Below are 25,143 nucleotides of genomic sequence, written 5' to 3' on the forward strand. Positions count from 1 at the left end.
AGTAAGGCTAGCGTGCTTTTCTCGCACAACTCCATGGTGTCAGCCGCCAACAGGATGTCATCGACATATTGAATGAGGGCGACCCCCTCGAGTAAGGCAAAGGAGTCCAACTGTCGCTTCAAAGCCTGACTGTAAATACTAGGGCTTTCTGTATAACCTTGGGGAATTCTACAAAAACGATAAGATCTATTGTTTAATGTGAACCCAAAAAGAAATCGGCTATCAGGGTGAATGGGAATAGAAAAGAAGGCATTTTTCAAATCAATCACTGAGAACATGGTCGCCGTAGGCGGGACCAAGGTAAGCAACGTCGTGATATCAGAAACCACCGGGTACTGAGGTATCACGATCTTGTTTACCTCCCTCAAATCAATTATGAACCGATAGACCTTTGCATCCGTGTCCTTTTTCAGAATAGGGAGAATCGGACTGTTACAGATATTATAGGGAACTTCTTCCACTACTCCTACTGCGATCAAATCTTGCACAATCTGTATGAGAGCTTCCTCGCCCTCCTGGGAAATACGATACTGCGGGAGGCGTGGTAGCACCGCCCCCTCCTGGACACTAATGTGGACCGGAGGAATCACCATTTGTCCCACATCTGTGTCCGAAGTCGCCCATAAAGCTCGGGGGAGGGTAGCCAACAATGCATCCTCTGATATCGTACACATCCGCCCAGACCTGGGATAGTTGTCATTTAAGATCACCCTCACACCCTCAGGGGAACAGCGGATTGTAGCCCTAAAGTACTTTAACATATCAAGGCCCATAATGTTATCCGGTGTATACGGAGCAAGCAGAAACGGACAGGGCGCAGAAAAACAATCAACTTTAAATGCAAGGGGCTGTGAAAGAGGGCTTCGGGAGAGTGTACCGTCAAACCCTACCGATGTAACTATTGAGCCGGATGGGGGAGCCCCCGGAACCAAGTACCTAGACAATGCACTACGTGTCGCTCCTGTATCCACTAGGAACTGATCAGTAGAACCTAAAACCTCAGCCGATACATAAGGACCCGTCTGATCGACCGGCACCTCAACTGATTCGTACCCCCATCCTACGCATTCCTATGCATGCTGAGAATCATGATATCCCGATTGGTCGATGTCCGATACATGATACTGGTGCTGGCGATCAAAAACATTTGAGCTATCTCGGTGCTGTCCAGCAGTATCGAAACGGACATTATCGTTAGAATTCCCTCTAAAGTTCGAGAAGCCCCCTCTACCCCTCGGGCCACCCGGAGTGTGCCCCTGACGCGAAGCACGCAACGCCGGGCAATCCCTGGCCCAATGGCCCAACTGCTTACAATACGCGCACTGGTTCCTATTTAAATCAGATCGGCCCGAAGGGGGACCATAAAATCCGCCCCTTCCTCTATTATTATTACCCCGTCGGGGCGGGCCATATACTTGTGCTAACATCACCTTGGTTTTGAGATCTTTCGATTTCTTCTCCTCCTGGCCCTTCGCCTCGTGCTCCTGACGCTCATAATACTGAGCGATAGTCAGAAGGGCCGTCGGTGTCGCGGAGGACCAAGAACTCTCACTCGCTTTTAACCGGGCCGCAACTGCCGGTAGCAGATTAGCCACATATTTGTCCGCGAAAAGATGGCGGCCTGTGTCGTCAGTAAGCGACTGGCCACTAAAGTCATGAAATGTTTCTTCAAAGCGCGTGAAGAAATCTGCAACTGACTCGTCAACTTTCTGTTTACATGCTGCTAACATATTCCAGTCAATCTTTTTAGGGGGGATAATCGTCTTTAACTTAGTCACAATAGCAGCGGGGAGATCTAAAATACTCTGCGGCGGTTTCTGCGCGGGCTTCCTCTCCCTGTCTTCGTCCTCAAGCTCAGACCACCGGGCCTTAAAGGCAACTATATCATCTACCTTTCGTACAGATCGCCACATATCCGGTGGTAAAATAAGGCCAAAGAACAGGTCTATATCTGCTAAAGTCATAACGCAAGAATTCAAGGCCCCCTCGACTTCTTCATAGAAGGCCGCTGGATTCTTACGGGGGTCAGGCAATGCATTCTTCAATGCCATAACATCGGCTCTATGCCATGGAGTATAAACCCAATTATACACAAAATATCCCCTAGCATCGACAGAATTAATGTCCGGGCTAGTCCCCGCTCCTTTAGGAGGAACATACAAAGGTGCCGCCTCTCGCATTGGTTTAGCATGCACTACATCATCCTTATCTGACTGGGAGGTAGATGGGTAGCCCCCTGCCGCAACCGAATCCGACTGCTTCTCCGCCTCCGTTTGTTGGCGTGTTTTCTCTCGAAGGGCCAGCACCTCGTCCCGCAAGGCGAACAGCCGCCGAGCCGCCTCAGGAGCCTTAGAGGGAGAAAAAGCACCGTTACGTATTGCTCTAGCGTCCGAAGACACTTCGTCAGGCTCAAGAACATGAGAATATTTTCGGAAAGCAGTAATCACTTCCTCCGCGAAATGACCCAGAAAATACACTTTATCTCTCTCCTGCCACTGCCCCCAAGTCTGAAATAAGTCCTCCATGGATACCTTGCCTTTAAGCGCACGGAAGGAAAGTGTCCGAAGCTCAGCCATTTGCTCGGCCGACAGCATGGACCGTGTGTCTACCTTACCCGAAACCGGGTCAGAATCTTGCGGCCGTGGAGCAGATGCGCCAACATAAGGGGGCGGAGAGCGATCTAGCAAATAAAAATCATCATCAGAATTATTAAGGACAGGATAAAGCGGCTGACGAACAACATATTGACCCGAAACTTGTAGCCTACGCTCTTTCTCTTGTCTGTCCGTTTGCTCTTTGTCCTCCCGACGCTTCGCTTCCTGCGCTCGCACATGATCATTCTTTCGTTGCTCCTTATCAAACAGCGCTTTCTCACGTTTCTCTCGCTCACGCACTTCCTTCACCCATAATCGCACACACTCAAACATATCCTGACGAGCACGTCGCTTACACATACACTGTTCCACATACTCAATCTTACGTATATCAAACGATCCATACAAAGGCCATCGCAACTCAGGATCCTTCTTCGTGTATTTCCTCCATAACGTGCTGTACATTATGGAAGAAAGACCATGCTTCACGTACATATCCCTATTAGGAGTCCCCTCTGGGGGAGCTGGAGCAGATTCCTCGAGGCTCAACCGGTTTCCAAAACAGCAGCACCACTTACGGAGTGCGCTAAAAGCAGGCATGCTAGGAATAGTGCAAAATATGCAATATTATAAAGAAAATGGCACTTAATCGTTGCGCCGTTCAAAGTTTACACAGCTCCTGGAGAAATTTCTCCACATTACCTGCCTATATGTGTTGCAACGCATATATTTCCACAAAGACAAATTCAAAATATGACTAGTCACCATCAATCAAACTCAAATAGCCAGACCAGGCTTCAAAACTCGGAGCAAGTACCGTACAACGGTTCTTACCAATCAAGAGTCCAGGTTCCAACTGCCAAGCTCCACAATCGCCCAAACGGCTCTCACGGCAGGACCGACAGAAGAGGTCTCAGTCGATGACCGGCGCCACCCAGACGGTCAGCTCGGAAGGGAAGGAAGAAAAACCTCGGGATGCCAGGGCTAAGACGCCGCTGGCAGTGATCACGTCCCCGGCCAAACTCCTCACCTTCGTCGCGACCAGTCCTTCGAGCATCCGAGTCGCCGATGAGCCCCACGTGACGGGCGCCAATTGATGAATACAGGCCCCAGCTAGGCCCGCAAAGCACAAGGGTTCGCTCTCCTGTAACGGAATCTATAAGGAAGTTGGCACGGAAACTGCAAAGTACAAAAAACAACGTTTATTAACCCTTAAGGGTGGTCCTACAATCCACACAACACTCTTCAGTATTGTAAGGAGTAGCACACAGAACTTGCGTACACAGTCCCCTTTTATACACAACAGAGGGGCTCATAGTGGGTGGATACAACATGAGGTCGAAGAACATTACCGTTTATGGTCATTCTCGATACTGAATCAATACATGGGCGGAGCTAACATACTCTTTGGGCCCGTGAAAACACATGGTCAAGCAAAGCTAATTATAACAGATGTGGTCAAGTCTGGGCATGCGCCAGATGGACAAGAGAGCTATTTATAAACTGTTACTAGGCAGATTACAGGAGCAACTAACACAGAGGTCGGACTCTCCTCGTGACGAACACGTGGCAGTATGTCAATACAAAATGGAGTCCGGACTTCAGTCAACATAACCGAAGAAAACACGATAACAGGGGAAGTATTAATGTTTTCAGTAGATGCTTAATCACATTCTGCTTTAATTTACAACAATACTGCTGACGGGACATAAGCCACATTTGTGACCTAGTATCAGAACCACCAACCTCTAATTAAGGCTGAAAAACTACTAGAAAAGTGAGAGCACGTGGCATACGCCGTAGGACATGAAACGTCCTATAAATTCAGTAGTATAATTAGTGTTATGTAGACACTGCTCAAAGATATTGTGAAAATGTATATGTTGCAGATTATGAAACATGCTTTTTGGCAAGCGAACAAGATATTAGTCTGTGCCAATGCACAATATTGTTTATGGTTGAGCTAATACTGTAATTGTCTCAATGTAGGATAAACAACCAAAGTAATTGAAGTAGTAAACCTCATGACAAATGCCAGAAGCAAGTGCTGTTGGGTTAAAGGTGGGATAAAGTGCTGGCCTCGGTATAGCTAGATGGTGTTGCTTAATAAATCCAACTCAGGACCGTCCAACGTCCGTCCAGGAAGACTGGACCTACTGGCTTTACGAATAAGTGCCATTTTTGGATTATTTCCTACATGTTGATGCCATGTGCCTAACTGGAAAGTCTGGATTGGACCTGTGCTAAAAAGCCCTGTTGTGATGAAAGAAGAGAAAGTGTGGTCGTGCGTCGGGGTGGGCTTCCTGCTACTCCTATGTGCCCCTCTCCTAGAACTATGACGCCATCTTAGATCTGGCTGAACCCAAAGGGCACTTAAAATGAAGTTGCACTTAAAAAGTGTAGTTTTCGGAGGTAAGTTTTTATGCAAGGAACAGCATTGATAAAGCATAACGCAGATCTATATCTTGTCTTCCACAATATCACTTTAAATAACTGAACCAAAGTGATGATTAGCCATTCCTGTTACCCACTATATATTTTTCCTGGATGAAAATCAAGTTCTGAGGAGTTATTACCTGTGAAGTAAAAAGTCTAAGGGGCAGATTTACAAGCGCCTTGCGCCACTTTCGCATCACTTTTAACATGGGAAAAGTGACGCAAAAGTGCTCACCAAAACATGTTTCACATATCTGTATGATATTGGTAGCTCCAAGTCAGATAGTAATGAGTTTTATTTATTTTATGCAAAAACATAAACATTTAGGCTGGAAATGCTATACATAGAAGCATTTACGTGGTACATCAGCATTTATCAGTTAGGGTGATAACCAATAGTGGAGGTTCCACAATTGATGGGTCGTGGATATTCCACACAGGCATGGCAATAGAGACATTTATTTTTGGTATATTCACTTTACAGTTTCATATTAAGCTCCATGTGTAAGGACCCTCCGTTCCTCTGGCGCGGTGTTGGCAGTGGCTCAGCGAATCAAGTGGGAAAGATGGGGTGGCACTTCTTTCTCCTTTGCTGCTGCCATGGCTTTGAATGCCCTCCCCTTGAATTGATGGGCGATGGAAGATGTGCATTGTTTCAGACAGAATCTTAAAACCTGGTTGTTGCAATCAGAGGATCTGTAGGCGGGCGCTTGTACTTTTTGTAAACTATTCTGCCCAGCGGCGAAACACTCTTTGAGTAGCTGTGCACTTAACAAATCCTTTTGTTAATTGATATTAAGCGTGGAAGCATGAGTTTAGTGTTCATTTGTTGAGATTGTTACAAAGTGAGGTGTTTCTTAAGTGGAGTTATTAAGTGAGTTGTTCCTTAAGTGCAGTCTTGAAGGAGGCCTAGGTGTGGCCATGAGATTAAGATTGACTAAACTCAAATTTGTAGCATGAACTAAAGATTGAAGAAAGGGAACGATTTATGGGTTTGGAAACAAATATCAGTACTTTGTAGAGAGCTCTACTTTTAGCTAAAAGCCAGGAAGCTTTGCAACAGTGGAGAAGTGAGAGTGTTTGTGAAAACTGTAGAGGGCTGTCCTTCCAAACTTTAGTACCTTGACTAATGGTTGAGTATAGGAGGAGGCCCATCAGAAGACTGTTGCAGTGCACACGTTCCCTAAGGACAAGTAAGGATGTCAGTCTCTGAGCCGAATGAAAATAAATGTATGGACTGATCTTCTAGCTGAAATCAGGTATGTATGTATGATTACGTGTTCATTGAAGGGTTGTCATAGAAGTGTCCTCTGAGGTTTCTAGCCGAAGCTGCAGAAGTTAGGAGAAGCGCACAGGGTAGATGGTTCTGCTCTCCCCAATTCTTTTGACACTCAATTATTATTCTCAAGTGCCCATTCACGGAATCGGGGGCATTGTCTACGTCGCAACAGAAGATGACTCAGAAATAACAGATAGAGCTAAACTAAAGTAAAATTAAACTTACACCAGATAATGTTCACAGTCAGAAACCATGAACGTTTATCTACATTTTATAATCATTACTGGAGGCAAAAATCGGTAGGCTGTTTAAAGAAAAATACACAAAATACAAATAAACCGGTATGTGATTTGGCATTAGGCAGTAGAGACTGAGCCTTATTCTAGTTAACAGCCAGAACCAAATGCAGTCTAGCACAAGGCACATATTGAGTGAAAGTGCAAATTATCATAGGGACTACTCAGGTTTTAAAGCAATGGAAAATCTTAACTATTTCTAAGTTTAAAGTCAATAAACAGACTACTCTGGAGTTGGCTTGGAAAGCCAAGAAGGACTGCAAAACATTCCAAAGCAGCAGGTTATATAGGTTTTCAAACAGAGGAATTACACTGTCAGCATGGTGTGAAGCAAATGATACATCACAATATCCAAAGGTAAACCAGAAAATACATCGCAAGAAAAAAGACTTCTGCTCTGATACTACTGAATAAACTTGTATTTACTAAACAAGAGAAAACATAGGCACATTGGAAAATACATTCACGACCTCCATTAGCCAGAGCAAGAGGCTTTGTACAGATACAGTCCAGTTCTGCTCCTATTTGAGAAACACGAAGAAGAACATATTTTAAGACAAAAGAAATACCTTACCACATAACTGCTTGAGTAAAGAGTATTTTACTAAATGCTGAAAGACACATTTTGACTGTGAGCTGCACAGACAAAGAAAAAAGAAAGGGACAAATTTACAAGCCCCTTGCGACACTTTTACGCTGCGTCACTTTTGTGATGCTGCAGCGTTGTAAACAATGCACCACGTTGCGACACATTTACAACGTGACTCATCTAGGGAGATGCGTCACGTTGTAAAGCCATGCGCTACAATATACCTGCGCCAGGTATAATGTATGCAGGGTGGGTGTTCCAACGTAAGAAAGCCTCGTACAAGTGATGCAGGGAAATATACAAGATTTCACTGCGTCACTTCTACGATTTCACTGCGTCACAACCGTACGCCTGCTTAAAGCAGGCGTAAGGAGTGACTCAGCATAATAGGAATAGGAATTCCTGAACATTGCTGGAGTTGCGTCGTGTTTGCGAAACAACTCAAGCAATGCATTGCCTTTATGACAACAGATGCGCCTTGCACCTGTCAATCCTTGCGCCACGGTGCACCGCATTGTAAATGCGACGCATCCACGGTGGGGCAAGGGTTTGTTTACGTGACGCAAATTGACTGGCGCATCTCTGCTGATATACAGAGATGCATCAGTTCTTGTAAATCCGCCCCAAACTATTTAAAATTAGCAAACGTCCAACTGCCAATGAATCTGAGGCCTAGTTATGTCAATTTATAAATCATTGTTATGTAAAATTAAGCCAAATTACATTATTTGTGGCCTGTTCATGTTAAAAAAACACACTTAAATGTGTTTAATTCTAAATTAGCTCTCTCGGTCAGTACATCATGGAGCAGCAGGAAAGTAGATTATATGCATTTTAGAAAGTTCAGCATGAGTTGTCTGATTGACATTTAATGGCGGTTGTGAGGCTGTTTGAGAGTTGAGTCTATAAGTGGACAGTGAAAGTATTAAAACAGAAAACCATTGGGCATCATCGCTATAGAGATTAAAGGAAACGTTGAAGGAAGAGAATAGGCACAAAGGGAGAAGAGGGCCAAGGTGTGGGCCTCGTGGAATGCCTTCTGGCAGATGTAAGGTATGGTTAGCAACCACCTGAGAAGGTGCAATGAGAGAAATAGGATGAGAGCCAGTTTAATTCTGCATCTGCATACTAAGATGATGTGATGCAGGATTTACACTGGAGGGCATTGTGTTGAAAGTGTGAAATGCTGCAGAGAAGTTATGAAGATGGATACATGATACAGGGTATTGATTGCAGATTGAAGTGAGACAAGTAGGCTACGAACAGTGAGGAAGCTAGTGAGGTGGTTAACCCCACAAGTTGTTCAAGAGTTTTAGAGAAGAATTTCATTAGAGTGCATTGAAAGTAGTTAGCAGAGGCTGGAGGGTATGCAACCTTTTCGTTGTATGGGCAAGACTGCTGGAAATTAAAGCAAGGTGGAAAGGTGTGTGTATTAATAAAACAGAGCTGTGTGGCAGGGTAGGAAATGAGAGAGAAAAGAGAGGTGTCTGATGTTGTGTTTTCCAAAGGGGTCAAATAGTGCACACAATTTGTTGGAATGTATGAGTGTGAATGTTAGCTGAGCTGTAGATGAAAAGGCAGAGAGCTTATCAGAAATATCAGTAAGACTAGGATGGGCAAATGGCGACATTGATGACTTCATTAATGACATCTTCCAGTCACTGTGATAGTGTCCCATATGGTTTTTGGACTTGAAGTAATTCCACATGGAACATGTATGGCCAATTTTCCATTCACACTAATGGGATTCCCCTCTTAAAGACTTCACATGACCCACAATTTTTAGTCAGGAGAGAGGTATTCATTTGGCACTAAAAAGATGCCTTGTTTCATGCCCCCATTGACAACACTCCCTAGTTTAGTAAAATACGCTACACAGACTCCTGAAATGCGCACAATGGCATACAACCTTAGAGCCATGCTTAAAATGCCAGTGTGAAATAAACCACTTCTAAGTAAGACATCCCTCCATTCTACATTATTTAACACTCTGCAAAGCCTAAAAATATTCAGCGAAGTTTTGGAAAGAAATGTTTACACCTGATAGCCATGTAAAGAGGGGATCTGGCAGGGGGCAAGAGATAAAACTGGTAGGGACACCTATAATGGACACTCATTAAAACTGTCCATATGTGTAATACAAATATAAACAAACAAATACAAGCCCATCTAAACAGTTTAAGTAGACTATGAATTAAACATTACTTGGTCTATGGAAGGGGGAGTGAGTCAATCACACTTGTTCTCCTTTGCACACCACTTTCCCTGAAAAATATAACTTAAATGTTTCATTTTTCCTTTGGAACACATCCTGTTTGTTTCCCTTTAAGGTAAATTGACTGTATTTCAAAGAAAAAAGTTTGCTTTATTGAAAATCGATAACAGACATGGTGGTCTGCTGACCCCGGCGGGCCTACCATCCCTGTGATTTCTGTTATTCTTAGTTGGTCACAATTGTTACCTACCTCGTTAATATTCATAAGGTAGGTCAGTTTGTGATCCCACTACAAATCACTATTTTTAAAATATATCCTTTAGTTCATTGGGATAGTGATTTACAAATTGTGATTCAGAAAGAATGGTAGTTTGGATTCTGCTCTTCCTCATTTTCGTACATAGGGCCCCAAGTTATGTTGCGTAATGCATATTTGTAGTACGTACACTTAACTCTTGAGGGTATTCCGGAGCCTGGAGAAGGGCTGGTGCCTATTGAAAGAGTCAGGTTTTCATTCCAGGCTTTAAGAGCCACGTACAAGAGCACCACTACCAGCTTTCTCTCTTTGGATGTGGGGGACACAGGCAAGCAGCAGGCTGGTGGAGCAAAGATGTCTGATGGGGATGTGGAGAATGATGAGGCTGTTTAGGTTGGTGGGTCCTTGGTTGTTTTGTGCTTTGTATGTGTGTGTAAATAGTTTGAAAAGATGCATTTGCAAATGGGGAGCATGCTGAGGTATTTGAGGTATGAGGATATGTATGTGTGGGGTGCAAGGCTAAGTGTGAGTCTGGCTGCTTCATTCGCAATGACATGGACTCTCTTGGTGAGTTGTTATGTTATGTTATATTACTGGGGATTTATAAAGCGCACATACACCAAATAGGATCCTTGGCACTAAGGTAACAGGATGTGGGATGCTGTCTGTGGATTAACCATACGCTTGTTTGAAGAGCATTGGTTTTAAAAGCTGCCTGCACTTTGCATAGTTGGAGGTGGATCTGATGTTGGGGGAAAGGAGTTCCATATATGCGGGGCACACACCACAAATCGAGCACTGCCTTTATTTTTCCTTTTAGGGAGGTAGATCTTAGATTGCAGTAAGGTGTGCACCTCTGAAATCTAGAGGATATGAATGCTGGGCGTTTGCCATGCAGAGATTTAAAGATGATGCAGCCAGTTTTGAAGATGGACCTCTGAGCTACTTGGAGGCAGTGTAGCTTTTTCATCAAAGGACTAATGTGGCAGTGGGTGGGCATTTGGAAAACTAGCTTAGCGTCTTGGTTCTGCGCTATTTGTAGTCTACGTTTGAAACCCACTGGGAGATTCAGATAAAGGGCGTAGTCTATTCGAGAGATGACAAGAGTAATAATGGTTTGAATTCTGGCTTCATGAATGAAGTATATCCTGACTTTTCTAATTCTCCAGAGTTGGAAAAAGCAAGAGGAGATTACTACTCCTATCTGTGGCTTCATGGAGAGGTCCTCGCCGATGAGGACCCTGAGGCTTTTCACATCTTTCTTCTGGATGGGGGTGAGGGGGTGCGCCCTACTCCGGGGACCAGAAGGTGGGATTCCATTTATATATTTATTTATTTTTTACAACAATTTCGTTTTTTCACAAATTAAGTTTTAGATGGTTGCTGTTCATAGTCTTGGATGTCTGTCATTGTGTTCGGGAAAACTTCGTTGAAGTTTCTCAATAGTGAAAAACAACAGCATGTCATCAGCATAGTTGTAAATTCATATTCTTTGTTTCTTTAGGTACTCTGCAGTTTAATTGGACCCTAGGTGAGCGGAAAGGGAAGAAATGGACCAACTGAGAATGGTCTTTGAGGAAGAATCCAGGGCAGTACTTTGAAGGTCCACGTCCTCAACATGATCAATCAAAAGAGTATGCTCGACCGTGTTGAAGGCTGGTAGTAAATCTAGGAGGACCAGTGCCTGGGTGATATCTCTGTCAGCCTCTTCTCTCATGTCACCCACAACAGAGAGAATGATTGATTCGGTTAATTAGGTGGGTCGAAAACCTGCCTTGTGAGATTCGAAGAATTGAGTGTCCTTGACGAAGGAGCTGAGATGCTGAGCAGCATAGGCCTCTAATAACTTAGCTAGATAGGGGAGGAATGAGTTAGGTCAATCGTTTTTTATGGATAAGGGGTCCTCTCTGGCGTTTTATGGGGTGGAAATTGCAATGAACTATCCCACTCGACCTGTATTACTTTCTGCGGGGCTCAGAATTGCTCCCAAGACTGGCCATGCATAAAACAATCTGTGAGATTAAACCATTGTTTCCTTGTGTCAATTAGATTTTTATTTATTTAATTGATGTTATCAATTTCTCTTAGCTTGACTAATTTCTACATTACTAAGTTGAAAAAATTGAAGAGTGAATACAAACAATATATACAGTGCTGTACAATATTATATAAAATGTTATACAGTGTAATCCAATGGTTGATGCCAATTCTGATTCATCAATTCATTTCACTTCATCATATACAGAAACCATCTTCTTAATCTTTGGGACACAAGGAACCATTTCCATGTGTGTACATTTTTCAATGAAGGTAATCACTCATGGCAATTTCTGAACCCTACACTGTCAGAACCACTCATTCCTCACACTCACAACCATTCATTCCCTCATTTCTACCATTCATACTTGTTCCAACCACTATTTACAATCAATGTAAAGCGACAACGGGAAAGTAACTATTTTCTCAGCCATTCCTGTGTTGTAGGTTGGAATCTTGTATAGTTCGGTCTATGTACGTTTCGGTGGAAATAAAAAATCCACCTTCTTCATGACCACCTGAGATAGTACCTGATAAAGTGGTGGATCAACATGGGAATATCTTATCGGACTTTGTCTAGTCTACTAAGAGCCAAGGCTCTTGAAGTATCATAAACCAGCAAACAGTTTTGGTCCACGTTCCAAAAGACTCTTTTTTATTTTCTGTACTTCGTGCACATTATGCGAGTCGTGCTGGGCCTTCTCTTTATATTTGGGGAACAACTTGAGATGGCTTAATTCCTAGTCCCCATACCCTATTTTGGGCTGGCACATCATAAATACACTGTGGAAATCTGTCTCTCAACTTTTCAGTCCATCGAACAGGTCCTTGTCCGAATAAGTCACGGTGGCTCTTAGGGACCGGTTTACTTTCTATAGTTCTCACTCCATGCCCTTCAGCAGCACCTAAGTGGCTATTGAGGAATAAACAAGAGAACATTAGGTCAAACTTGTGATTTTTTTTTAGCACCGAAGGGTGTGTGATTTCCCTTTCAATGCTATTGGGTGGATCAACTTACTTGCTCGTCGTTCCACCGACTGGAGACAGATGTTTTAATATTATCTTCTTAAAAGAATGAATGAAAGATTTACATTGAGACTGCTGGGACTGGTCACCAAGACACTCAAAATACCTGCCCTCCGGAGGACCCAGGAAGAAATGCGAAAGGTCACTTAATTAGGCCCCACATCAGCTCCTAGAGCTTGTTGCCACCTCCCCACTACCCTGTTCTTTGCTTGCCACCAGGAGCAGTAACATAAGGGAAGCGGTTAGGAAGTTTTCTGTGGGAAATGCCCTTGAGCTAGGACCCAGGTGCGAGAACCGGGAGGCCGCATTCACTTCCCGTGAGCAAGGGTCCAGGAACAGGATCAGTGCATGGAGGGGCGCCACCAAGGAGGCAGATTTCAGGTGCCTTGCAGGAGACTCAAGCTCCCGGGGGGGGGGGGGGGGCATGGGTGCCATTGGATGGCCATTCTTACCGGTGTCTCTTCCAGAATGTTGTGGCGCTGGAGGGTGTGCTGTCATGCCTGAAGTGGCACCAGATGCTCTGCTGGTTGGCAAACCCTGCCTTTCTGGCTGTGTCTGCAGTTCCTCAACCGTCAATTGTTCTCGAGCGGAGGTGATGAATGTACCAGCGAGAGAGTCATGGCCCCGCTACATTTTGACAGAATTTTACAATCCACTGGAAGTTTTGAAGATCCACTTAGAAATCTGCGTGAGCCCCCGTCAAACCAAAGGCATACCTCTTTGAACCTTTTGCTCCATGATAATATCACACTGCACTCCTTATTCTCTTTCTCACTATGTGCCCTATGACTGACCTCTTTTCAGCACTCTTATTGAAAGTCTCTCATCCTCTGTTCAGTCTCCCCGTTCACGCTGTCTGGTTTGCAAGCCACAGTCAAAGGGCTACATCTGTGCCAGCTGGGCAAACGCATGTACAGGGCTCAAACATAGCACCCATCAGACACCATGTCATCTTATGCCTTGAAGACATTAAGAACTGGCTGTTGTTGGTTTTCCTGCTCCGGTATGGGACTTGGGCCTTCTTAAAAATCCTTTGCACTGTCTCTTTCCATCCATTTTTTGTGCCAATTGGATGAAGGCTGCTTCTCTCCAGCTAGGCAGATTTGTCATTCAGTCTGTCAGATGGCCCTTATTTATACTCTCCTGTTTCTTCTGACTGCTCCTGGTTATTGTATTCCCTGCTATTGCTGCACATTGAAATGTCCTCTCTTGCTTTTGCTTACTTTGGTTCACAGGTTGTGGCTTCAATGAACTAAATGAGTTGCTCCCAAATGCTGCCATGTATGATACGCAGAATTGTGTTGGCATGGCTTTACTTTTTCCAGTACCTCTCTCTGCTGTTCTGCAAGCACAGTCTGTGTGTAGAGTGATGCACCTCATAGCGGGGTACTCTCCAGCCTGGAGCGCCTACAACAGAGGCACAAAGAGGTGTGAACAATCTGCTCCCTGCTATGAACAGCCAAGAAGACAGTAATCAGGAAAGAGGGAAAAGGCTGTTCTCACCTAAAGAGTCCTTCACACTCTGAACAACAGACTGTAGGCCTTCACCCATCTACCAATTGACAATGCTACAGGAAGATATTAAGGAGCTCCTCTCAGCAATAGACCTAATCGGAGTTCTGTAGGAGTTCTCTCCCCTTTGTCCCGACTTCAGTGATTTTGTCTCCTCCCTCTTCGTTCAGGATTGTCAGTAATACACTTCCCTATCTGTGAAAACAAAACCGCCTCCATCTTGTGCACAGGAATAGACAAGGGCTTTCAAAATGGAACCCAGAGACCTTCATTACTTTAGACCCTTTATTCATACCATGCATATACTACACTGGCCACGTACACACACAGACAGGCGCAACATACACTTGAGATTTTAGCTGTAAGTACCTTTCTTACCAGCGGTTATTCTGCTGTGCCATAGAGGCAACCTATAATAGGAGTAGGTAACAAAACAAGTATAATTTACTGTGCATTGATGAGATGCTCTCAGACAGTGTAAATAAATCATTTTAGTGAGGAAGTTCAAAAAAACGAAAAAAACCTTAATATAGAATAGTTAGGGCCGATCATTAAATACAACATTTTCTTTCTTATGTTCCATCTTCTCTTATAGGGGCAGATTTACCATTATCAGGGGAGAAGGACAGGAATGCGCTGTATCTTGCAGATACAGCACATTCCTGCCCTTTTATTTTGCCACAGTGCAGCCGGAAAGCTTGTTGCACTGTTGTGCATCAAAATACTGTAAATGAGGCACTTCATAGGTAGGTTATAAAGTAGGTTGTGTCTTATAGCTAAAGCCTGTTTCAAAATATGTGTGACAAGGGACAAAGCTTCTGCTGACAATAGATTATCCACGGGTAGATATCTGGGCACAAGTAAATGTTAAATAGATGTAATACAGTGCTCTAGACAAATTGTACATAGCAGTGGTATTTATTGTAATTGTAATTGCATTTATATAGTGCTTACTAACCCTGACAAGGTGTGGAAACGTTTTACGGTGAATGGCATGCTACTCCGGAACCCAAGGTTAGTGGTTAATCTAGGAGTTTAATGTTGGTTATTGCGATTAGTCATGTGCCCTCAAGAAAAAACACTGTGTGCATTTACTCCAGTCACTTTGTGGCAGATTATATTAATACTTACACTTAGGTGTGATTATTAATGGGGTCTCTGTGATTTCAGGTGACTGGTTGTTGAGATAGAGAGGTTGGCAGAGCTTAGTTAAGTTTCAGAGATAGGGAATTAAAGCAGGATAAGTTCTGATGTATGACACGAGTTGTCAGCCTGCCCAAAATTACAAAAAGTGAGATTAATGAAGACCGTTGTGAGACTGAAAGGAGGCTATACCCTAACACAGGAAGCATGCGTGGATGGGTAAGAAGAGGGTCCCTCACAAGAAAGAAAGGAGAAGACTAAAGCCGAAAGGAATCAAGCAGAATTAGGTCAGTTTCAGTTTTTTCATGCAGGGTTTTAGGAGTATAGTGGAAGACTGCTTTCTAAAATAGCAAGCAATCTAAGGATGTAAACTGTAAAAAGAAAACATTATACAAAGTGCTCCATATCTGGGGCTGACAGCTTAAAAATCATTTAAACATTAAGGCCCATATTTATCAAGGCTTTGCATCACTCTTGCAGCACATAAGGAGGGGCAAGGCAATGCAAAAACGAAGTGAGATTTATCAAGCCACAAGAGGCCACTGTGCATGGCTAGATAAATGTATATATCGCTGCCTTCTGTTTCTCCGCGGCAAGGAGGCATTCCATTGGAAGTTGTGTGGGTGTTTCCACTCATTCACCCATGGATTTTGGTGCATTCCCAGAATTACCATTAGCGGTAGACCTGGAAATGCGGTAAAATGCTACTCCTCCCCAGGTGAGATGCAATGAGAAGAAATTTCTTTATTGTTCCTTGTTTTTTTTTCTTTCTATGTGTGCTGAATTATGCAGCAGACTTTGAAAGAGGAAAATGTCTCTTAGGATTGTTTTTGTGCAAGAAGGTGTCTATTGCTGCACAAAAACAATCCTGCCAACAGCACAGGCACCCTTGCAACATGGCGCATAAGTGTCTGCGTTGGTGCTAGGCAGCCAAAAGTGCGCCAACATTAGGAAAGGACAGAATGTTGTAGTTTAATGGTAAATACGGTGCATTTCTGCCCTTTCATGCAGCAGAGTAATGGTAAATCTAATGTCATTAGTGATGTCACTGACCATGTCATGAGTGATGTAATATGCGACGTCATCAGCAGTGCATTGCAGTAGCGCGAGTTATAGTTAGCTCAGGGGAGAGGAAGTAGGCTTACGGCTAGAGCAGTCATCCTCAAAGCTGGGGAACCGGGTTTGAGTCTCGGCAAGGACGCTCAACATCCTGTGATTCTGGGCAAATCACTTAATCTGCCCTTGCTTAACAAACATGAATGTGTCCATCTGTAAAGAAACTGGTGCTTATAGAAAGCTGTAGTAATTACATTACAAATAGGTAATGTAAGACACTGGATTTATTAACTGTCTGTCTCCGCAGCTTCCAGGAAAACAACTGGTCATCCTGGTGATTCAAAGCACAACACGCCATTTCCATGACAATGACATCATAGTGATAATGGACATGAGCATGCACAGAGATTACACATGGAGGTAAAAGAGAGACTACTACAACATCTCCCATCTCTCGACAGATTCCAAAACAAATAAAACTATCTAAAAAAAACAACATTCAAATACCACCACAAAGATGTAAACATAATAAAAGTATAATATAAATAATAGACCTGAAATTGTAATATTTAGATAATTAAAAAATGACACTTAAATAATGCTCACACAAAGGACTAAAAACTATAGATCTAAACGATTTGGTGGAACACTGATTCTTTTGCTTCTCCGAGGAGGAACATACTTCAACAAATGAGACTCTTTTCTCTGTTCCTCCTTCTTTTTAGGAAAACCTCTAGCATTAGGTTGATCTTGACTCGAGTTTTCTGACTCAAGACCTAACTGTGTAACCACCTTCACTAGTACTTTATACACTCTAGAAAGGTTCCACCAATTTTTCCCATTAATTCTTATGGCAAAGCGTGAAGTAGCATCTACCCTAGCTGGTGGACCAAACTTGGACAATTCCTTGGGAACATTCAAAGGAGATTTTATCCTGACCCAATCTCCAACCTTGACTCTAGACTCAAAATTATCTTCAACATTCATCATGGATTTAGAAAATGCACTGCACTCATCTTTCTTGCTGTTTCTATTCTCAACATCTTTAGACGACATCCCCCATTTTTTCATCCATGCTGGGCACATGTGAAAAGAAGCTTCCCTTCCTCTCAGCAAAGCAAAGGGACTAGAACCAGTAATGGTACTTGGAGTCGTACGATGAGCCCACAACATACTCTGCACCGCCTCTTTGATGTCTACCTTCCCCGAAACAGCCCACTGAACACATTCAACCAAAATCCTGTTATTGCGCTCAATAAAACCATTGGCTTGAGGATGATAAAACGCCACACGTCGGTGTGCAATACCTGACTGATTAAAAAAATCTGACATTTCCTTTGAAGTAAACTGCACTCCATTGTCAGAAACTATTTCTCTGGGAAATCCTTCCCTACCAAACAGGCTCTGGAGAAATCTTATGACTTCTTTTGAATTGGGATCAGACATAAAGTGGACCTCCCACCACTTACTGAAATAGTCAGCGACCACCAAAGCAAACTTGTATTTGTTGGATAAACTAGTGAATGGACCCACAAAATCTATGGCCAACTTTAACAAGGACCCTCTGGCATTTCAACACGTTGTAACGGGGGTGAAATGACTTTAATTACCTTATTGCTCGTACAACATGTCATACACCCTTCAACAACATCATTTATTTGATGATCCATAGAAGGCCACCAGTAGACCGCCCAAATCCTTTTTTTTGTGTTGGTTTGACCTAAATTCCCTTCATGACCATAATCAATAATGCGAGCCCTGAGGGACACTGGGGGCACAAACTTACCCCCCCCCCCCATGACCATTCCACCATCCTCTACAGAAAGTTCTTCAGCCACCTTTGCAAAAGGATGAAGATCAGAGTCCAGATGCTTCTCTTTAGGCCAGCCCAAAACTATAAAATCCCTCACTTTTCCAAGTAAAATATCGGATTCCATTCCGCGGAACCAATCATGTTCTGAAAAACATCCAATACAACAGGCATCCACAGCAGCAATGAGGCACTCATCCGTTATATCAATATCAAACCCATCTTCCTTTAAAGGTAACGGCGACCTTGAAAGTTAGTCAGCCCTCGTGTTTTATCCCACCAGGTATATGCGCAACCAAAGATTTGTACTGCAAAAGTTTAGCACTCAATCTAGCAATCCTTGGCGTGTGATCCTTCACAATCTTCCCTTCTAAAATGGGAATCAGAGGTTTATGGTCTGTCAGAAGCCTAAAAGTCTTTCCCCACAGAAAACATTTGAACCGCTCAACAGCCCAACAACACGCCAAGAGTTCTCTCTCAATGACAGAGTAGTTTTTCTCACATGGTCTCAGAGCTCTGGACGCAAACCCCACTGTGTACCCCTTCCCCTCTTTGATCTGGGAAATCATACCACCCAGACCATCTAAGCTGGCATCTACAGATACTGTGCACTGAGAAGAAGGATCAAAAGGAGTGAGAATCTGACAAGAAGCTAACTCTTTTTTGATCTGCGTAAATTTGTTGTGACAAAGATCACTCCAATAAAAAACTGTCTTTCTCTTAAGTAACTCCCTCATGTGAACCGTTTTCCCAGCAAAATTAGGAATGAATTTTGCATAAAATTCGCACATTCCCAAAAATGAAAACACTTGGGGGCATGTCAACAAGGGCTTTATCTCTGCTTTTTTGGCTTTAAAAGCCAAAAAAGCAGAGATAAAACAAGCACCCTATCAACAACCGGGTGCTAACACGCAAATTTGCATGTTAGCACCCTTTTACTCTACGCTAAGCGACATTTCTCCTATTATCAAGAATATCGCTAACCCTGTTAGAGACAAAAAAAGCAGCGCTAACCGCGGTTAACGCTGCTTTTTTACGTCTGCTAATTTTCAGACTTAGCCATGATATCCTATGGAAGGAGGATATCATGGCTAAGTTTGCCTGTCCCTATCAACAAGCTAACGTGAGATTATCGCTGGGTTTCCAGCGATAATCTCACGTTAGCCTGTTAGCGTGTAGATTTTTATCGCTATTGAGATAAGCGTTGCTGATAGCACGCTATCTCAGCGATAAAAATTCACGCTAGCCGGCGATAATTATCCTCACGCTAAGAGCGCTGAGCGATAATTATCGCCGGTTGTTGTTGATATGCCCCTTGATCTTTAGACACAGGGCAAGGAGCATCAGATATGGCTTCAATAAGACCCTGCCTAGGCACAATGCCCTCTGCAGAGGCCCAAATACTCTGTTGACTCAACTCCAAAAGTGCATTTGAGTTTGTTAGCAACAATCCCCCTATTTTCCAAACGCTCTTAAACCTTACAAACATTCTCATTATGCTCGTCTTTGTCTTTTCCTGCCACTAAAATATCATCCTGAAACACCACTGTGTTCGGAACCCCCTCCAACACCTTCTCCATAATCCGCTGAAAAACTGCAGCCGCTGAGGCCAACCCAAAAGGCATTCTCCGAAACTGGAAAGTCCCAACAGGTGACACAAAAGCAGTTAAATGTTTAGAATTATGGTCTAATTCAACTTGATGATAGGCTGAAGCTAAGTCTATCTTTGAGAACCACTTAGCTCTGGCAAACTTGGAAAGAATATCATCTATGCGTGGAAGTGGATGAGAATCCACCCAAATCTCTCTATTGAGACTGCGCAAGTCAATGCATACTCTGAGACTGCCTTTTTTTTTTCTCGCGACCACCAACGGACTTAACCAAAGGGACGACTCTATTGGTTCAATAACCCCATTCTCACACATTCTGTTAAGTTCAGCAGATAGATCATCCGTAATTTATGCTTTACTGGTGAAACTTCGTCCTTCACTTTAATAGCATGTTTGAAACCAGTGATGCGTCCTAAATTGTCACTGAAAACTTTAGGAAATCTTTTAGACCAATAGATCAAACTCTCATCTGTAGGCAAATTAGCCACAATGGAAACCTGCTCCAAAGTCCCTAGTTTAAGAGTCATACCAAACAATCCTTGATGGTACCATCCTAGAATGTTCAGTCCCTTTTTCACCACATACACCTTCCCATGAATACACTTTTCTTTGAATACTAAAGAGGTTTCAAAAATCCTCTCAGATCAATACGTCTCCCTTCATAGGAAACCGGACTTCTGTCCGGAGGATTGAGAGGCCTGTTGCTCCAAGTCTCTTCAAACAGTTCTTCTGTTATCATCGTCATTCTGGCACCCAAATCAACTAACAGTTTCAGACACCTTCCATCCACAAGAATATCAACAATAGGATCGACACAATCTTCAGACTCATCTTTTACCACTACAACAAAATCAGTTAAAGAACTAACGACATCGTCAACAGCATCCTGCTGAGATCCCTCTACATATACAACATTTACATTTCCACGAGACATACACATTTTTGCAAAATGACCTTGTTTCCCACACTTCCGACAAGCAGCACTTTTAGCTGGACTCACTCGTGCATCATGAATATGGGAGGGGAACCCACATTTATTGCAAAAGTTTCTTGAGTAAACACCTTTCTTTCCTAATGAATTGGGACCAAACTTACCCGGGGGGAATCTATTAGTCCTTTGATCATTGTTGACCTTGTACTTGTCTGTCACTGTTTTCTCATTAGAATCTTTTGGGTCTTTATCTTCTTTATACTCTTTTAGAACACCTACAGGAGTTTTTTCTGGTTTCAGTTCTTTTGAGGACTTTTCTGACAACTCTATACTCTTCACAATCCCGATCGTTTCTTCTAGAGAAGGATTTTTCAACGTAAGTAGCTTTTGTTGAACCTTCCTATAACGGTAATGAACTACAATCTGATCACAAATGAGTTGAGAACAAAAGTGCTCAAATTCACACTCAGACGCTAAGATGCGTAGTGCCGCTACATAGGAAACAATATTTACTCCACTTTCTTGTTCCCTAGTAAAAAACTTATGCCTAGATACTGCAAGACTACTCTCTACGTCAAACTGAATTTCCAGCATTCTCACAGCTTGGTCATATTCATTCGAAACTTCTTCTCCCACTACTATAGGAATGGGAGGCAAGTGTTCTAATACAGCTTGACCTTCAAAACCTAAGTTATGCTCCAAGATGAACCTTTTCCTTTCAGCACTAAATCTTGACCCCCCTATTGCTCCAAGATATTTCTCAAACGCCCTATGCCAAATTTTCCATTTTACTGGGGGATCGCCTGGAAGCTGTAAAAAAGGAGGAGGAGCTTGTACATTTTGCATGTTGATTTAAGCTAAAATGAAACCCTGCAAAGAAAATTTAATTAATACCGTAGCACTTAATTACGAAACTACACACTATGCTCTTGCAAATGAATAAATCAAAACACTGAATGTGAATATCCCACACTACAGTAGTGGGATAAAAAGGTTGTCCAGTTCCATCAAATGCAGAATTTACTGAATAAACACTTCAAATCCAGCCTTCCTCTTTACTACAACTGATTTCCCCCTGAACATCAGCTTGGGGTATCACTGCATGACGAGATGTTTTATTTGGTCAATGCGCTTGAAATTCCACTTTTCTTCCAACTGTAGAGACAGTCGATAATAGACGCTAGGACAACAATTTGTTAAACTCTCCACTCCACTTTCCGTGTGTCCCAACGCGTTTTGCAGCCTCTACATGGGCATTTACATGGATGTCCCGAAATGCGGCACAAACGCTCACTTAACCACGATGTTACAATTATTATTACCAGTCACACGATGTTCTTTAAATTAAGATGATATTACCGAAGAAAGTTACCATTCATGTTCTCCAAATGTTCAGTTCCGATGCCAAGTTGATCAAAAGGCAGAATCTCCTTTCATCTTCGTCTTCCTGCTGACATAGCCACCGCACAACGCTCTCTTGACATAAGGAACGCTTACACTTCCTGCTATATTACGCTCTGCTAGCGTAGCGAACGTGTGCACTTCTCCCTTGAGCGCACTCACCCACTTTCACTTCCTGGTATGATATCCGTAACCGACGTTCTGCTCACGTAGCATGCGTACGTAGCGTAGCGTGTGCACCTCTTCCTTGTGCGCCCACGCCTCCAGAATACTCCTTCACTCCAACTGTGACAGCATACCCTTCGCTGAATCCTACTGAAGATTCGAATGCGTCATCACTCGTCCGTGGGCATCGGCAAGAGCGGATCACTCAGCGAGCGCATATCACAGCGAAAAACGTCAGCCACAGCTATTCAGAAAACACCCAAGTAAGTCTATCCGTGTATCCGTGTATCTCATCTGATCATCGCAGCTCTGGCACAACACGTTTAGAAGTGCAGGTAATTAAATCGATTTCTCCCGCGAACTTGATAATATGCTTGAAATGAAACAACGCTCACCAAACAGAGACCACTTCGAATCAGATGATGTCCAGCTGTGTGTATGATGTTGTCTTCCTTTCGTTTTTAATGTAGGATATGCTCCGTAGATCCTAAATCGGTAGAAGGAGACCTTGAGGTTGCAGCAGCAGGATCAATTCACTAGGGATATATTCACTGCACGCATGGGTGGAGACAAAGACAGTTCTTGTCGCCAAATTTGTAGTAATTGCATTACAAATAGTTAATGTAAGACACTGGATTTATTAACTGTCTGTCTCCACAGCTTCCAGGAAAACAACTGGTCATCCTGGTGATTCAAAGCACAACACTCCATTTCCATGACAATGACATCATAGTGATAATGGACATGAGCATGCACATAGATTATATACATGGAGGTAAAAGAGAGACTACTACAAAAGCGCTCTAATACCTGATATCTTCAGGTTGTGTTTGCACTATATAAAACTCTACACAACTATAACGGCCAAATTTCTCTGGTTCTGTACGAGTGAACGAGTGAAATGTCCAACTAACTATAACGATTTTTAAATGCTAATTACTAACCATAACGTCCCTGAAACCTATGTTTTTTTCAGTGAATGTGTAAGGTTTTTTTTAAATGCTAGTTACTAACTATAACGTCCCTGAAACCTATGTTTTTTTCAGTGAATTTCTAAGGTTTTTTAAATGCTAATTACTAACTATAATGTAGTAGTTGCGTTTGCAGATTGGTGCTGAAAGGGGGCTGGGCCTCTGACCAGTGCTCAGGAATTCCACTGCTTAGGACTTACAGGGGGAAATACAACACTTGTAATATGGCAGACATGACATCCTTCACATTTGTGACGGGGTTACCCATCTGCCAATCCCTAAATCAGGCCCGTTGTGCTTGCAAGGCTGTTTTGGGCATTTTTCTACATATGCATTCACTGTTGTTGTTTTTTTTGCAGGAGTCACGTGACCAAGGTACTTGACAAGATCTACAAATTTCTCAGGGAATAAGCATGCGGCGATAGTGAAACGTGCCAACATCCGAACTAATGCAAGCCGAGAACAGAGAACCTGGAGGGCATATAACTTCGCTGCAAAGTCCATGCTAAAAATAGCACTTTGCACCACTTCATCTCCTCAAAGAAAGACACACCTCAACCCCACCTACCTGTTTTTATGAGAATCATGTGGATACATTTCTCATCCCACAAAATTGCAAACTGAATTAAAACCGTATTCAGGCCCAAGATCTGTGCGCTCAGCATTCTTCATATGTATTCTGTGTTTGGAAATGTTTTTCTACAAAACGCTTAGGAGCATATTTATCAAAGAGTGCGTCACTTTTTGCCAGGGTGACACAACTACTAAGTTAGATTTATCAAGCAACGCAAGGCCACCTTGCATGGCCCTGCATGGCTTGATAACTCTAGAGTAAAGAAACACAGCTCAAATCACTGAATTGCATTACTCAGCCCCAGGGAGGCATTTTATGTGTGAAGAGTGGGGGCTACCATGCGTGCACCCATGGATTTTGGTGCATTTCCTGATTTACTATTAGTGGTAGACCTGGGAATGAATCAAAATGCTACCCCCCAGGTGAGGCACAACGAGGAGAAATATCTTTATTTCTACTACTTTTTTCCTCTTCCTCTTTGTGCTGCATTCTTCAGCATACATAGAAATAGGAAAATTCCTCAGAGTATCGTTTTTGTACAGTGAGGTGTACCTTCCTGCACAAAACAATGTTGCTTACAACTAAGGTATCCTTGCACCATGGTGCAAGAGTGCCTGATTTGGTGCTAGGCAGCACATTGTGTGCCAGTGCCAGGAAAAGACAGGAATGTGCCATATAAAGTTAAATACAGTGCATTTCTGTCCTTTCCCTATCATGCAGCACAGCGCAGCAAAGTGGCTTGCTGTGCTGCATGATTTCTTGATAAATGTACCCCTCAATTTGGTAAAGTCAGGTCCAAAGTAAATGGTGGGGGCTTCAAAAGAAAGAGAAAGTGAGAGCATGAGGTGTGAGGTAGCTAGAAAGATTTCACAGGGAAAGAAGAGAGAGAGGATTGAAGGAAACAAAGACAGTGGATGGATGGAAGGAGAGAGATAGTGAGGGAGTTGGACTGGTTTTAGCATTTTTGCCAGGGTTGCTTTTGGTTTACAAGTCTGGTGGCTCAGTAGACTAATACGTCCACTGCAGGGGCCAGTGTTCGACCTCATGGTCACAGGTTCAAATACTGGTGGGTCCTCTCAACTTTTCATCCATCCGAGGTCGATAAGATGAGTACCATTGAGCTGGGCAACTATAAACATCCGTAATTCAGCCCCAAGATACCTACGGGTGAATGTGCGCTTTACAAATATACATGTTAAGTTATGTTTCCCAGACCAGGCCTGTAAGTATGGCGGGCCATCA

The 25,143-nt window shown here is 43.1% G+C and overlaps 1 long non-coding RNA gene across 1 annotated transcript in view; it reads left to right on the plus strand.

Annotated features, from left to right (window-relative positions):
• LOC146801698 (uncharacterized) overlaps window positions 1-23,974 on the plus strand; it is a 61,800-nt gene extending 37,826 nt beyond the window's left edge. The window contains exon 4 of the long non-coding RNA XR_014967647.1: window positions 23,687-23,974. This is a non-coding gene — a long non-coding RNA (uncharacterized LOC146801698). The remainder of the gene's footprint in view (window positions 1-23,686) is intronic.
• The last annotated feature ends 1,169 nt before the right edge of the window (window positions 23,975-25,143 follow it).

This window comes from Triturus cristatus, chromosome 8 (genome assembly GCF_964204655.1).
Source record: "Triturus cristatus chromosome 8, aTriCri1.1, whole genome shotgun sequence".
Classification (NCBI taxonomy): Eukaryota; Metazoa; Chordata; class Amphibia; order Caudata; family Salamandridae; genus Triturus; species Triturus cristatus.